The sequence below is a fragment of the Nerophis lumbriciformis genome, linkage group LG11 (assembly GCF_033978685.3).
Source record: "Nerophis lumbriciformis linkage group LG11, RoL_Nlum_v2.1, whole genome shotgun sequence".
Classification (NCBI taxonomy): domain Eukaryota; kingdom Metazoa; phylum Chordata; class Actinopteri; order Syngnathiformes; family Syngnathidae; genus Nerophis; species Nerophis lumbriciformis.
The window spans coordinates 18,395,953-18,408,031 of NC_084558.2; the positions used below are offsets into that span (position 1 = coordinate 18,395,953).

Sequence of the window (12,079 nt, forward strand, 5' to 3'; positions counted from 1 at the left end):
CTGGTCATAAAACAATCCCCCGCATCCCCCACTGGCCCCCCTTTTATATGTTCATATGTTCATCTCGTGCCTTTTCATGCAACACACCCTAAATCGGAATACTTTATTTTAACATGCGCAGCACTAACCGTAAGTGGACGTAGAAGAAGAAGAAGAAGCGAATACGACTCAGTGCTTTTCTGCTTGTCGGACGTTGTCACATTATTTATCAATTTGTCCTTCTGTTTCTACTTTTGTTTTACCTCTCTTTTTGAAACGGAGCTGATCTGTGCCCTCCATGTCCTGTTTGCCGTACTTTCTATAGTCGCAGACGTGACGTCGCCAGGGCGCGTCTTCATGTTTCAACATTGTGTGTATGTGTGTTGAGACGACAACTGGATCCCTTCTTTTGTTATTACATTGACACATGACACTGAAGAACATACTTTTGTTTTTTCTAGTCTCTGCTTTAGAGCAACAACAGTATATAACGCTACTTCTGTACATGTTGAATGGGGGGAGACATCATCGCTTCATTCCGAGGCTATTAAATTTAGTCACCCCTCCACCACAAAAGTGTAGCTGCTGTCAAAGACATGCACAGTAAGGAACATTTTCACCCACTAAGGATAACTTCAAACCAAACTTTGGAAGGAGTGTTTACATGCGCTCCAATATGAATGATCAGGTCAAAGTATTCCGAATGGCATGTTTACATGAAGCATTTTTATTTCGGTTAGACTTTTAATCCGATTAATTGTGTCCATGTGCACATAGCTAAAGTTGCGCTTGCCTATCGTGTTAAAACATGCTGTTATTAACTGTAAATGTGAAATGAATGTTTCTCAAGTGTCACATGACGAGTTTGCACGCTTCTTTCTAAGAATTGATCTCCACAGCTGGTGACACCCGTGTTTAGTCCGAAATATGCTTACTAAAAAAGCAGATGTGCTTAATTTTCTGCAAAAATAATGGTTCATTTTCATAGTTGATGGTTGAATATTGCAATGTGTACAGTTCTACTTGACTTGTATTTGTCTTTGACTGATGTAGTTGTACTTACTTTTGAGCGCTCCGCATATATACCGGTACTGTATATACATTAAAAAAAACTTTGAAAAATGTTAAATCTGTTATTTAACATTTTTGTGTAATTGTCATTAGTCACAGAATCATTTTTGTTGTATTTTGTTTATTACTACAGTAGAATATTTATTTTTTTGTGGTACCCCATCTAGGTTGTGGGTCTTTTGTATACTCATGTTTTTTCTTAACCAAACAAAGCTAATACTAATGCTATTTCAACTTGTTTGCTATCCTTTAATCCAAAGTGATAAGAGAATTGATAAAGAACCGAACCCTACTCAACGCCCCATCCTGCCCAAAAGTATCAGCATGTATCTTTTGAAAATGTCCACTGTTAAATATATATTCTTGAAGGTTAACATCACCGCTAATTTTTTTAAAGTCATGGTCGAAAATAAACTTCATATAGAGTGCAATATATAGGTTATCTGGTCACAAGATTAGGTACACCTGCCCTCTCTTGTTTCATTGCAAAGCTGCATAAAAAAAGCCAGTATTTATGTCACTGCATGTTGCACATCAGTCATATTGAATGTATGCTAATACTTTTTCCTACCTTTTCCTGTGTGTCCTCAAACCAAGTTGTAATAGGGCCCTGTCTTTTCCGTCTAAGTTTAGCAGCTAATCCATTTTGTACTTTCTGGTCAGCATTGACAAAACAGTCTTGTGTAAAATGTCGTGGAGAAATCAATTCTACAGTACTTATTTTATAGACATCAGAATAGGTGGGATGGCACGTAAAGAGGAAGAATAACACCGCAGGCTCCAGGCATAGGCATGAGAGCAGAGCGAAGAGGAGGGGCTGGCAGAGAGCATGAACTCGAAATGTCCGCATTAGTACATTCGTCAATTTGTGACGTCACAAATAGCCCAGTGTTAAAAAAGACTGAAAAATCAGCGTTCTGAGGCATCCTAAGCTGCATGCAAGCTTACAGCCAAATGCATGAACTTTATAATTTGACACTTTGACATTGTTTAGCATGGGCATTCAACATTATACCAACATTTATAAGTCAGAGAAGACTAAAATCATCATAGGTCCTCTTTAAAGACAAATTGCTGATAACACCATGTTTTGTGTTATTAGGCAAACACAACCACAGTCTCCCAGCTATGTCAGGTATTTCAAGCGGTCCTACAAGAGCAATAAGCAATGCTCAGGAGTCAATAAACTGCTTTAATGATGTCAACAGTCTTCTCTTCTTTAAAATTACTTAACGATGTGATTTATTATTGTACCTGACCTGCGGCCAGTCAACAGCATGACTGTTAGTGAAATGTGACGTGTCTCAGTGATCAAAGTCAGCCCCTGCGTTCCTTCTGACCCAGGCCCGGAGGGTTCAGCCAGGGGCCAGGCTTCAGCCTGCAGTCCCCTATACCTGAGGCCGGTTAATAATCACACAGTATGAACAATGTGCTAACATAAACACGAATAAAAAAATACATTGGCTCGTCCTGTTTAATTTTAGAACAAGTGTATATCTTCGTAGACTCCCTTTCTACATAATCAGTTTTCTTCACCAAAAGGTGTGATGTGTTACACCATTGTCTGGTTTTAGAATGTAAAATATTTCATTGAGTGATGTAGGTGAACATGAACCATGCGAGTGTGAGGAGGAACTTCAATACCAAACAGCTGTTCAAATGAGATGGGAATGATTAATTTTGGAAGCATCTGCAGGGAAAATATATATTTTAAAACTGTTTTTACAGATCTAAAACAGCTTTGAGAGAAAGGAGAGTGTGTGGAAATTTCCATTCAAAAAAGGGCTATTTTCCAGACATTATTTTTTAATTTGAATAACAATTCAAAACTTAAAAGTTTAAGCCAATGTGATAATGCAAAAACTGAATTGTATTCTTTTTCCATTTCTCTGATATTGTGCATTTTACTACAGGCCGTTAACACACACGTTCTAAATCTTATTCTGACAGCTTGGCAATTACTGGTCCACACTGCACACGTGATGAAGATGATGCTATATTTCCCCATTTAATTTCCATCTGACAGAATGTAAAGTTCTTGAGAAAGAAATCACTGTCAGGGTTCAGATAATAATAGGTTTTATTTTTCCAAAAGTACAGATACCACAAGCAGCTACACGTTTTCCTTCTAAATCTATTCATTTAATATTGCGCTTGAAAACCTGTCAGTTTTTGCAGGGAAACAAAGTATTAGCTTTGCTTTTGAAAGCCAAAAATACTTGAGGAATCTTGAGTGGAGAAGAAACAAAAGATGCTGTACATGAGGTGTAAATGTAAAATTGAGACTAGCTTTTTGCTAGTTAGTAGACTCGAGAGTTAGGCGCAATTTGAATACCCCTCCTCCGCCCTTGTTTTTGCCCTCACTCCTTGTTTTTGCGCGTTCACATCAATCAAGAGGTGTCCCAATTATCCGCCACATAGGGGGGCTGGGCGAAATACTTGAGTTCGAAGACCTCTCCGCATTATCTCGAGTGCAAAGAGAAAGACAGCAAACCAGAAACCCAGAGAAGTAATAACAAATGTTAGTAACAAGCGTAGTTAATTATTTTCATAATAATGACCGTTGTGGTTTTAGTCAGACTTCAAACCTTTGCTACTGCACGTAAATATTGGCTTCAAACACAAACACACAATGAAACATTTGATATACCACAAGCTGAAGCGCCAGCACTTGCATATTTCGCCAAAAACGTTGTCTTCAAAACGGTCTTCTTCTTAATAAAGTCGAGCAAAAGAAAATAACAAAAGCACCAGCAAAGCCGAGCATTGCGCGTGACAGCATTTTGAAAGTAAACAAACATTTGTTTCATCTGCCTTATGTCACTGCTGGCAAACGGCGAGGGTTGATAACGTAGCGAGACTCGATTGACGTCTGTATGCATAGGGGTGTATTTGCAATACTTCGCCATGGCACTAGATGCTAGAACCAAGTAGAAGAGGGGAGGCGTAGGAGGGAGAGGTGCAAATGTAGGGTGAAATGCCTTGTGTATGAGCGGTTCAGAGTTGCAATAACTCCACTCATATACTGTTTTACAAATACATACTGTATTTAATGTTTCATAGGTTCTTATTACATTGTGATGGAACTATTTTGTTTATCTGAGTAGAGGACATAATCAAACGTGGCGTTATTTTGAGCACATAAATATAAGCCGTACCCACCTAATTTTTGCCGCACAAGTCTATAAGCCACAGGTTTACACTTTGGAATATTAACTGTTTACACAGGTGTTTGTGTTTATTCACAAAGTTAACAAAAGACAATGCTTGTAACTTGTGATGTACGATACCACTGATTTTCTTTCAGATCCGATACTGAGTAAAATTCAGGCCTTTATCAGCGATACCGATACTTTGTGAAAATATACCTAACGTGTCTGATCAAATTTAAATGTTGATGAAACAAATGATGGCGTTATTGCAAAGAGACGAGTTGGACTGCAATGAAGCTGCCACAGCTGTCGCGTTCGGGTCGCAGTGGAGCGATGGTTGGGTTCTCAGCGAGCAGAACGACAGGCAGCGTCAGCAGCAGCGTGCAGGTAAGATTATTGTGATTCGTTTCACAAGGTAAAAATACAAAAACTTAGATGCTAGCGTAGCATTGCATGAACTTAAAGCGTAGCATGAAGGCAAAACACCAACAGTCGTGCAAAGCAAACAGCAACAATGTTTTAAGCTTGGCAAAAAAAGAAAACCGCAACTGTCGCATTTAGCGAACACAAATGTCACAATGACGGGCACGGTGACATGGACATATAAAGAGGAGTGATCAGTGGTGGGAGCAGGTGGAGACACTAATCAACAAACAAAAACCGGTGCGTGAGATCAAACACTGTCAGCAAAAGAACGTAAACACAAGACGGGAAGGAGCGCTAGAAACCAATACAGGACATTATCGAGAGGGACCGGTAATGACAACAACCACGCAACAAAAAGTATTCACGTTTTTTGATACAAGAAGTGAGCAGTACTTAATATACCACAATCAGAGGCAGCACATTAAACATATATTGTGCAAATATACATACAAGAGGCAAACCTTGTTGGTTAATAAGTCTTAAAATGGGGATGTCCTTTAATGTTTAATTAGTCTTCTAATACTGTATATCAACCCAAGAAGGATCACTATAGGACTCCCTGTCCTTGCTCGCACTCACTCAGTCCATTTGACATCGTCAGGCCCACACCTGGAAACAAGAAGAATAGCCAGCAGCCTGTACTTCATAGGCCAGGTTCGCCAATTGCGAGCAGCCACACCAATAGACAGTGAACTGGTTATGTGCAACTCACGGCCAATTGCGTTCAAAAGCCTCTAGTACACTGTTGGACTCGTTTGGCCTGCTCTCGCCTCTGCAGACTCGCACCCACAGAAAGCATTTTTCTGAACGCTTAGGCAGCAGAACAAGCGATTTTTGTGTCGTCCTCTCCAGTTCCAGGTCCTAAATTGGCTATCAAAGTGTCTCAACTTGTCGGAATACCTACTCAGACGTCTCATGTCCAGGTGAGAGGCATGATTTATGATCTACAATAAACTTACAAGGAGCAGGGAAGCCAGGAAACAGCAGACCACTCGATGATGTAATGATAGGTACACACGGAAGTGATTACATCGGCGCTATAAGTAGTTTGTCTGGGTTAGCGCTTATTATAACAACATCACCAATAGTGGGTAAAATACAAGTCAGGAAAGGTAAATTGGCGCTTTTTAAATGGTTATTTATTGGATTTTATGGGCGAAATAAAGGAGCTCCTATTGGCTCCGCTGTAAGCAGACTTTTATTTACGTCTATGTAATATTTAGAATGCATTAAAAAAATCCATCTGTCGTCATGTCTCTCATAATGATTGTGAGCGACAGGCAAAATTACAATAAAAGTGCAGTTCCCCATCAACAACAGCTGCAAACTGAATCAGTGCATTTCCGCCACCTCCCGGATGTGAATGATCTTTAACTAATGACTTAAAGGCTAGACTTGTATGCCATTAGATGTTCAACACATGCATACATCAAGACATATAAACACTCAACAAATGCAACAAAAATAACAACATTCTATTAATGCTCTTGATTTCTTTCAAAATGTAGTGTTTTTCTCTTCAATGGATCGCCTCATCTCTTGACCACGAGCTCTCAGACTTCAGAAAGTTTATTCTTAGATTTGGAATTTAGCCCCCATCTCCTTCCGTCTACCCTTTTTTCGCTTTTTGAGTTCCTCATACACTTGCTCACAGGTGATGCCTTTAATGTCCAAATATCAAGCTGCACTTTTAGCAACAATTACTGTGTTTTCATACCTATGAAATGTGCAATTAATGACTTATGCCATTAAAAGTTTTCCTTTTTAACAATTAGATTATGTACAAATAATTTTCCTTCTTAACAATTAGAGTCCTCTTGGATAGTCCTCTTGGATATTTCCTTACACTAATACACTGCTGTATTTCAGCTGCCCTTTTTCCTTGCCTTACAATATCCATGGCCAACACTGTGCTCCACCACAATTTACACATGTGCCATAGTCATGGCCTCCTCCACACCGTCCACATTTTTGTTCTCCTTTACAGTATGCTCCTACATGTCCATACTTCTGGCACTTATAACAGTGCAGCGGTGGTGGTACAAACAATCTAACATAATATTTCATGTACCCTATATACACACATTTAGGAAGAATTTCATCCTGAACTCCACCAACACTGAAAGACTATCCACCATTTCTCCCCCTCTCCATGTATTTAATCTCTTCAAGCTAACTGCTTGGCCTCCTTTAATAATCTCTTTAATACTTTCCAAATCTTCCGTAACTGGTATGTCTTAAATCACATGTTGGGTTACTCTCCAGAATTCTACTTTTTTTTCTCAGAGCGACCTCTTTCTTAAAAATGTTTCTTTGACTCCCTTTCTATATAATCAGTTTTGTTCACAAAAAGGTGTGATGTGTTACACCATTGTCTGGTTTTAGAATGTAAAATATTTAATTGAGTGATGTGGGTGAACATGAACCATGCAAGTGTGAGGAGGAAATTCAATACCAAACAGCTGTTTAAGTTAGATAAGTGAATTAGTGAATTCTACTTTTTTTCTCAGAGCAACTTCTTTCTAAAAATATTTGTCCGTATTAGCGCCCTCTCTCTTTCAGTTTTAGCACCCTCTCTCTTTGACCCTCACTTTTACACTATATTCTCAAAGCATTCAATCAATCGCAACTGGACTATATGGTTTGTTTTAGAAGACGTTTTGCCTCTCAAGTAGGCTTCATCAGTTCATGCTCATAGATTTACATTGGTCAGATCTAGTCTTAGACTTAAGAGTAGATTGGTTGGATCTCGCCTAGCGGCTGGTGCCAAAACCCCAAATATTTATACAAGGATGGTTCCGCCCTATCGTAACAAGACAAACAACTGTTGAGATGTAAACGGACAATCCTACTGTCAATGCCAACGACAGCCGTTGAGGTTGAATTTCCCCTCGTCAGCATTGAGGTGTTGTGGGGCATAACAATCGCTGTAGATTGATCACTATCACTCCAAAATAGTCACATTAGAATTCCATTCAGTTGTAAACAAATGGCACAAAGGAGCATCTATGACCAGAACGTTTCTAACCGCCATTATTTGTTGAAGGCTAAATTGCTAAATCTTTTAAGAATGGTTGAAAGGACAGTGTTGTATGTGGGACATAGGTAGTGTCACTGACCACCTACTTTGTTCAGAGATGGTTTTTCAACCTGGACACAGATGGCTTTACAGCTGTGAGAAAAGAGCTGTTTTTCAGCCGTTTGGTGCTGGTTTAAATGTGCCTGTACCTGGGTATAAACAGTCCATTTCCCGGGTGAGTGGGATCCTTGTATCCTGAACCCGTGAGAAATAATCTAAGTCCAAATCTGCCAGATAGTGACCTGCGCTGTTTTCACCACTCGGTTTATGTTTATGTCCTTTTTATCCTGTGCAGTGCAGATGCGGATGTCTGTGACTCTCAGACCTGTGATGCCTGAGTTAGAGTATGATTGTGATCGCTTGTCTCCTAACAGGCAGGGAGGGTCCTTGTCATTACACCCGCACATTCACACACAGGAGGAGAGTATTAGGAAGGGAGGGGAGCTGAGGATTGCCAGGGAGCACAGTGACAAACTTTTATTTATGGTCCATGAGCTGCACAACACTCAGCTTGAGAAGGAAAAGATTGAGGTGGCCTCCAAATACCAAACTTTGAGTCTACTCTGCTTCTCTTACTTGCATTAGGTTCTCTCTCCTGAAAAATGTGTTTCTCTTTTCTTTTGCTAACTTGACACGTTAGAAATCTAGGAGTGATAAAGATTAGAAAGATTATAGGGGTGATATCATGCTAAATAAGGGAATTTGAGCACGGACATTATACAAACCCCGTTTCCATATGAGTTGGGAAATTGTGTTAGATGTAAATATAAATGGAATACAATGATTTGCAAATCATTTTCAACCCATATTCAGTTGAATATGCTACAAAGACAACATATTTGATGTTCAAACTGATAAACATTTAGTCAATTACATTACATCACATTTTAATCATCTACAATTACAGCCAATTTAATCGCCTAAAATATAAAGTATAATATATAAGACCTCTTTAAAGGGAAACTGCACTTTTTTCAAACTTTGCATATTGTTCACAATCACTGTGATGAGGTGGCGACTTGTCCAGGGTGTACGCCGCCTTCCGCCCGAATGCAGCTGAGATAGGCTCCAGCACTCCCCGTGACCCCAAAAAAGGGACAAGCGGTAGAAAATGGATGGATGGATGTTCACAATCATTATGGAAGACATGACGACGGATATATTTTTTAATGCATTCTAACTCATAAATAAACTTAAATAAAAGTCCGCTTACAGCAGAGCCAATGGGAGCTCCACTCTTTTCTGCCCATAAAACCGATGAATAACCATTTAAAAAGCTCTAACAATACTCCATTTACCTTTCGTGACTTAACTTAAGTATAAGTGATATTGTTATTATATGCGCTAACGCAGACAAACTATTTATAGCGGCGCCGTGATCACAAGCTTGCGTACCGATGTTGACATCATCGACTGATGAGCTACTTCCTCGTTTCCTAGCTCAACAAACTTTATTGTAGATCATACATCATGCATCTCACCTAGAAAGTAGAAGGACAAGGGCGTATTCTGACAAGTTGGTACACTTTGACAGCCAATTTAGACTCTTGGTTACACCCCCCTTTCTTCGCAAAGATTTTGAACTATTCTTCATCTAAATGAGAATATATGAACATCCCAGCAGTCGGCATCCTAATGACAGTGGACACTGTACAGTAAGTGATGTTTTATTACGTTTGTTGGCTCTTATGAAGTCCGCTGTGAGTAATAATCAGTGATGTAGTTGAAAAAAAGACAACGTTGTGATGCGTTTTTTAAATTAATGCACAGCATTTGCTTAAAATTAGCAAAATACATAAATATTAAATGTTAAATTATTAATGTGCTTGTTATTACATTACATATATACTTACATCGTGTATATAAAATATTAATGGATGTTTTTTAAGGGCTTTATAGGCAGAATAGAGCTGCTCCCACAAGCTCCATTGTAAGCAGACTTTTGATTGCATTTATTTAATATTTAGAATGCATAAAAAAAAACATCCTTTGTCTTGTCTTTCTTAATGATTGTGAACGAGAGGCAAAAGGCAAAATTCCCTCCAAAAATGCAGTTCCCATTTAAAGTTTATTTGAAAGCACCTTTATTTAGACTGAAAACATATGTTTAACACAAAAGTAGCATGATCTAATGGTCAGGAATGATGTAATTAGTAATTTTTTGCTCCACAAGTCAATGCGTATTGATATCTTTCAAACATGTTCTACGTTTTTTTATATTACGTCTCTGGCAAAGCAGGTATGTATGTGTGTGAAAAGCAGACTTACAATGCCTGCTTTCATCGTAACTTGTTTATGAGTGGGACAACTGGAGGGGGGGCTGGAAACTTTCATTTGTTCATGAATGTTCGCCTCAAATAAATAATTAATAAATTGGAAACGCAGCATCAACTTCATCTTTTTAGTTCACGTGTGACTTAAGTGCGTTAGACCACATTAAAAGTAAATACATGATTCCTTGAGGCAGAGAACATTATTTGAGTATTTTGTGATACAGTAGAATTAACTTTAACTTAAAGTCGCGTAGATGTCTCGATGATGCCATCCTAGCATCAAAAATTAAATCCGTCCTCTCCATTTTCTCCCAGGTGTACACATATTGCGAGGTGTAACATGTTAAAATCATACATTTTTGTTTTGGTGGCGAGAAATCCAACAAGGAAAAACATCTTATTGACTCTCCATCGTAAGTAATTCTTGGTTCCTCTTTTACATGTACGCTGGTAAAGAGCTGCGATTGGATACATTCCAAACTTGTCCTACCCCTCTACAGGACAAAATAAAGTATGATTGGATTTAGTTTCTGTCAACAATTTTTTTATTTATTTTTAACTCTTTGAGTAAAATGTCAGTTAACTTTATCGTCGTAATCAACGTGCGTTCGTTTTGATTCGTTATCTAATTTCCATCAGGGAAAAATAGGTTGTTGACGATAACTAACACAAAAATTATTAGTCAACGTAATTAACACTGGCAGGAGGTACCCAATTAACCAGTGTCTCTACCAATTGTGGGTTATACAACATTAAGTCATCACACGTTTGGTGGTTTACTGTGAGATTTTTCTAAACTGTGCCTTGGCTCAGTAAAGGTTGGGTAAAACTGCTTTACAGGATTGTACAACTTCTTCTACTGGGGCATTCAATCGATCACAACTGGACTGTTAGGTTTGTCTTCCAAGACAAACCAACCTGAGATTACAATGACCTGAATGAATGAGAACATTCATAGACAACTTCTTCTACTCAACTGTACGAGAATTTGAGCTGTAGAGTGTTGACAATAGCGACCTGCATCTCAAGAGTTCTGCCACAGTGCACTTCTACAAACCTCGTTTCCATATGAGTTGGGAAATTGTGTTAGATGTAAATATAAACGGAATACAATGATTTGCAAATAATTTTCAACCCATATTCAGTTGAGTATGCTACAAAGACAACAAATTTGATGTTCAAACTGATAAACATTTTTTTTTTTTTTTTGCAAATAATCATTAACTTTAGAATTTGATGCCAGCAACACGTGACAAAGAAGTTGGGAAAGGTGGCAATAAATACTGATGAAGTTGAGAAATTCTCATCAAACACTTATTTGGAACATCCCACAGGTGTGCAGGCTAATAGAGAACAGGTGGGTGCTATGATTGGGTATAAAAACAGCTTCCCAAAAAATGCTCAGTCTTTCACAAGAAAGGATGGGGCGAGGTACACCCCTTTGTCTACAACTGCGTGAGAAAATAGTCAAACAGTTTAAGAACAACGTTTCTCAAAGTGCAATTGCAAGAAATTTAGGTATTTCAACATCTACGGTCCATAATATCATCTAAAGGTTCAGAGAATCTGGAGAAATCACTCCACGTAAGCAGCATGGCCGGAAACCAATATTGAATGACCGTGACCTTCGATCCCTCAGACAGCACTGTATCAAAAACCGACATCAATCTCTAAAGGATATCACCACATGGGCTCAGGAACACTTCAGAAAACCACTGTCACTAAATACAGTTCGTCGCTACATCTGTAAGTGCAAGTTAAAGCTCTACTATGCAAAGCGATAGCCATTTATCAACAACATCCAGAAACGCCGCCGGCTTCTCTGGGCCCGACATCATCTAAGATGGACTCATGCAAAGTGGAAAAGTGTTCTGTGGTCTGACAAGTCCACATTTCAAATTGTTTTTGGAAATATTCGACATCGTGTCATCTGGACCAAAGGGGAAGCGAACCATCCAGACTGTTATCGACGCAAAGTTCAAAAGCCAGCATCTGTGATGGTATGGGGGTGCATTAGTGCCCAAGGCATGGGTAACTTACACATCTGTGAAGGCACCATTAATGCTGAAAGGTACATACAGGTTTTGGAACAGCATATG

General features: G+C 38.9%; 1 protein-coding gene across 10 annotated transcripts in view; it reads left to right on the forward strand.

The window, feature by feature from the left end:
- LOC133610666 (putative uncharacterized protein MYH16) overlaps nt 1–12,079 on the forward strand; it is a 113,656-nt gene that overhangs the window by 11,459 nt on the left and 90,118 nt on the right. The gene's annotated exons all lie outside the window — the stretch shown is intronic.